The following is a 6,000-nucleotide window of genomic DNA, read 5'->3' on the forward strand; positions in this document are numbered from 1 at the left end:
GGAAAACATTTGACCGATTCTTATAAGGCATGTTGATTGTAGAGAAAAAAAATTGTTTCAAAAGATTTCGTTATTATTGTTTGTTAAACAAAACAGACAACAGTACTATTAAGAGAGTCGTGAAAACAATAAGCGATGGGGCTCTTCTATACTGTAATATACTCTCTATACCTAATAATATGTATTCATGTTATTATGTTAATAAATTTATTCTTATTTAATAGCTATGGCGTAGGTACCTATATACTTCTGACTGTTTGAAATTTATTTCGTTATAGCCTCTAAATCACTTTTATTCTAATCAATGCTCGAAGTTGCTGTAATATTATCGTAGGTATATTCGTGTTTGTCTCGAGTACAATGCTAGGAAAAATTAACCATTTTATTGGGAACTACTGCAGCAGTATGTTGTTTTATTAACATTTTTTAAACGCGGGGTGACACTCAGAATAAACATAATAATATTAAATTTTCTTATATTAAAATTTATTGTCTCGTCATAAATCATAAAGAGTTGAACTTGGGAATAGTTAAAATGTGTATTTAGTATTCTGTATTCATAACGGTAGTGTTACCATGATCACAACTAAAAGAAGAAGAAATGAAAACAATACCTAAATAGTTTAATAGTTCTATATAGTTTATAATGCCTCACTGTGTTTGTATTTTGTTTTCATTAATAAATAATTTTTAAAAACGTATTGCTGAATAAATTAGAGACTAGAGAACCGCGACAGTTATTTATAGCATTTTTTTGTGTGCCTATCTTAGCTCTAAGTAAAACCATACAATTTTTCTTTTCTTATTTTTTTTAATTTCAAAATACATTAAAAGTTAGGGGTTATAATATATTATGCGTCTGACGTTTTTCATGAAAAAAAAAACTAAAAATCGTAAGACAGACTCGCGCAAGTCGATGCAAAATATCTGACCACACCCAGCTGTTTTGTTCTTCGCACGATCTGGTATACTATTTATAACATAATACACACGTTATACACTTCGGACTACACGGTATCTACTATTATTATTATTAGTATTTTTTTTTTGACGAAATCAGACGTGAAACACGTAAACTGGAGCAGTTGTGGAAGTTTTTTTTTACTCCGATTTTCTCATACACGCGCGTTCGTGGTATGTCCGGGCAAAATTGCGTAAAAGATAAAAACAAAAATACCGTACAACGGTTTTGTTTTGTTTTTTTTATTTCGTTTCGGGCCAATTGCCATTTGACCCTACGTACGATGGTAAACCTGCTTGGTTTTTCCTCTAAAATATACGCGTGCACGCTGCTCACACACTCGCACGATGCGTGTGTACAGCAGCACGTGTACCTGGTCATAATCACAGGCCTAAGTTTCGCTGCGGCCTACAAGTGTTCATATATAATTTTACGATATAGGTATAATTTAAAGTTATAATGCATAGGTAAGCGAAACACACGAAAATCAAATTAAATGCATTGTAGTCCTATCCCACGCACAAATTAAACGTTATTTCTCCCTAAGTCGCGAGCGGTGCCGGACGTACGTATATAATATATGTACATATAATTCATTAAATAATATTACACAGTACTGTAAAGTGTAAGTGTGCATAGTATATGTTAATAATAAGTTAGTATTATTATAATATACTGTATAATTCAGGTACGCGGCAGCCGAATTGTGTGCAATACGCGGGAAACACGTTCGCCTTGACTGAAATAACGCCGCCGTCGCCGCCGTAATATTTTTTGGTCAGAATAACGTACCTATTATGTATTATTTATTATTAAAATACGAGAGGAGCGTCTCAAGCGCGATCTCATTTACCGCCGTTACGCAATGTTGTTTGGATTACCTATAATAATATATAAACAATACATACAATAGGTTTACATATAACATTTGAATACACGTATTATTGTGTATAAACACCACTGTAGTAGGTGCACGTACAAGTTGTTTAAGTTACAGACTTTGTCTGATGATTTTTTTTTGGTGGGGGGGGACGAGTGGGGGAGACGTACAATACACATAAATAGGTACGCGCTCAGTGCAGTGCAGCGGAACGATGAAAAACGAGTTTAAAATTTTAATAGAATAATAATAATAATATTAACGATTTTAGATGTTGAATGAAGCAATAATGAATAAGAGACAATAATTACCGTATAGGTACCGTGTAGGATTGGTTTAGAATGTTTAGATTGATTTAGATTTTTTTCCAAATCACTTTTTTGAGCTGTGAAAGCGCTCTCCAAAAAATAAGTCGAATGATGCCCATCGTAGATATAGTACAGTCGTAATAGTAATATTCGACCAATTGGACGTGCGTAGTACGTACATCTGATGCAGTTGCAGAGTGATTTTCGGGTATATGTTGGAAAATAGTGTAATTTGTTGTTGATACTCGCCAATAAACGGAAATTGTATTTCACTGTTATTGTTATTTGGACACAACAAAGCCGCCTTGTGTATAATAGATGTACAATTATATAAAATACCTGACGCCACTATCCATAGGAAAATTGAGCGAAGTAATGTAATGAATGACCGATAATTAAAAAAAAAATTAATGATACACTGCCGCAAAGGAGGAAATCTTATCGAGGACAGCATGTATGCACTTTATCTATATTTTATATGTGTGTCACGTAAGAGCAGAACAATGATCTTAAGTTTTAAATATATTGAAACTTGTAATATTGTTTTTATCGTTGTTAAAATGTCAAGGAAAAGACAGCTCTCCATTTCCAGATAATATATTTTAAGGAATTCTGTCTATTAATCAGGAAACTTGGATAGTGGTTAATCAATTATACAGGCCGAATGAAGAAAACTATTTTAAGTTATCTTCGTTGCCCAATATAACATATGTTTAATTTGTTATTTTACATTTTGTAAATTAAATTATGTTTTCTTCGAGAATTTTTTTTTATTGCAATATATCGTTAGTAATAATTTTTTTCTATTTACTTTATTTTCCAGTTTATTGTTTGACCTTATTATTGGTACCTAATTGTGATAAATAAATCTCGGCCCTCGGCACTATATACGCATTACGCATTGTTTGAGATTAATAGCTTTGTTTAATATCATCACTCATCATTAGTCATTAAGTACCTACCTAATCGTTCATCGACAAAATGTTGAATAATCATACATCTTTAATTAACGTTGACGATAGTTTGGAAAATAATGAATACGCTTTGCTACGTTTAAAATATACTTTGTAATCATACTTGACAACGTGATGAATTATTTACAACCATGTCTTATAAATTATAATTATATTAGTTACTTAATTACATATTATATTAAATTATAGTAATTTCAGTCTTACCCATTTTCATACACAGGAATATTTGACTATACGGTGTATATTATGTATGTGTCTATGATGAAGTGTTGTCTCATCAGAACACTGAAGGTATTTGACAATATTTTTCGACGGTAGGAAATACTAGGAATGTTTAACGTCCCCTAGAAATGTTCAATTACTGTTCTTTTTAACGAATGCGTGTGTTACTTTCAATCGACTTTTTTAAACACGAATCATTTCACAAGAAAGAATTTGATGATTTGATGCTTTTTTACTTATTTATTTTGTAATTAATTTAATTAACTTGATGTAAAGTTTTTTTTTAAATTGTTGTACTCTACCATATATATTATATATATATATCATCTTATATTTCATTTTTCATTGGCATTTTTGCTCGTCCAAATAAATCAATGAATTTGAAACCATAATAAAATAGCTTGATGAAAATACAATAATTTTAACAAACCTGGAAAAAATTAAGAACAAAATCCAAAGGCAATATTATATCAATACAATGCACCTACGCATAATATCACAAACTACGTACTATATAGTTGTGTTTTATATTTATCCAAACATTTAAATCCGTTACTTAAAAATGCACTTTTAAAGTAACTATGTAAATACCTACTTAAAAAAATCTAAAGTGGTCCGTACACCAGTAATTAGTACCATGTATTCGTGCGATACATTACTCGGTTCATTAAAAGTAAAACATTAGGTACCTACCTATGAGAAAATAAATTCTATCCATTTTGTATTTGAATGGAATATAAATCGAACAATGCTGAATAGGAAACCTCTATGTAGACTACTGCCACTATATATATTATATTTATATATTATACACTTATACTCATTGTAATCTACCGAGACACTGATGCCGTACAATAATAGCAGGTGTTCTACACTTCGACAATAGTCGTTAATCGTACGTGTCACAGGACATTATGCTTAAAAAAAAAGAACAACCGAATAGCTGCAAGACAAATACCCTATACTATGTACAGTGGAATAATTCGCAACTTAAGATTGAATTGAATAAATTTAAATGGCACATTAAATAGCTAAATAACATTTCCATAGGTATGGGTATGTAATTGATTTCAAAAACAAAAACGATGATAAAAATATGTTCCCGACAACTGTTTTATTATAATAATAGAAACGGTTTAAACTTGAATATGTCTTGCACCGTGTATTATCCGAATATACCATGATAGAATTATAATTTTTCATGCTGGTCTAAACTTTGTTCAACGTAATCGGAATACAAGATTTTCTTGTCAAAGAATCCTGAAATCCAAAAACAATGAATACATTTTATCTAAGTATAGAGGTGAGCATATAATATAGTTAATCGAACCACTACGAAATAAAATATAAATATAAACCTAATGCATTTCACGAAAAAATTCACTCGTCAGTCATCAGTGTCGTGAGAAATTTTTCATGGAACGATTCTTGCGATTTGTACTTTTTTGTGTTAACCTCAAAACACACAATTTGTACTCGTTACCGGTCAATTATTACGATTCGTTATGACTTCTCCGTCAATCATGACGACTTTTCATCGCAGAACATAATATACCTAATGCCTACAATAATATTATTATGGTATATAGGCACAGTAAACAAACAAACGGTACCCTGTCCCCCTTAATAGCACGTTAGTATAACACGATTCACGAATTACATAGGTTAGGCCGTGTGACTGCCGCCTGGATCTAAATTATTGCGAGAGAACACCGCGGATATCAGGATAATAATTATTGTTGTTGAACTGTTATGAGCTCTGTTGAAAATCGTCATATGAACTCACACGATGTGCAAGGAAATCGTCCTTAGGTAGCTAGTATATAATAGTAGACACTTGGTGCGCACACGATCATAATAATATTATTATAGTTTGTAATATAATCAATGTGCTTGGGGAATGGTCACGGGCAGAGTTACTAAAATGAAATATAGTCATGGGTATGTTGTGTATTTATTATTGTACAATATTATTATTATTATCGCTTTCCGCATTCGCATATAAATCACCGATGGCCGCGAGACAGCTGTAGCTGTTATTTCAGGATTTTTTATTTTTGGACGGATCCACTGACATGTTCATCCGACCGCACGCTTTACATGTTGTAAAGAAAAGAAAAAAATATAACAACAACAACAACAATAATAATAATAATAATAATAATAATAATAATAATAATAGACGTAGGTACGAAAAAGAAAAGAACAAAAGTGGTTAACACATTTCCGGAGTTTCGAACCGAATTATCGTCTCCGAACGATTCGATATACATTTTTTTTCGAGCTATAGGTGATAAATACTTATATTCCGATGCAGCTGATCGGTACATGAAAATTAATTTTTCTACAAAGTATAATTATTTTCCTCGCCAACATTATATATCATATACATATTGGTATCTAAACTGGCTACCGTGTTAATGTAGTTTTTAGTATATAGTTACAAATTAGAATACGCAGTGCACAAGTAAATGCAGGCCATTTTCCCAAGGCCAACTATTAGATTATATAGATTTGGGATGCATTTTAAATAAACACAATATCGATTTGCTATTTTCATATGACATATTTTTTAACGTATAACACGGATACATAATTTTATCAAATTTAAGTGTACTTATCTCATTTTTCATACAATTAATATCGATTAATTAC

This window comes from Myzus persicae, unplaced genomic scaffold, assembly GCF_001856785.1.
Source record: "Myzus persicae strain clone G006 unplaced genomic scaffold, MPER_G0061.0, whole genome shotgun sequence".
NCBI lineage: Eukaryota > Metazoa > Arthropoda > Insecta > Hemiptera > Aphididae > Myzus > Myzus persicae.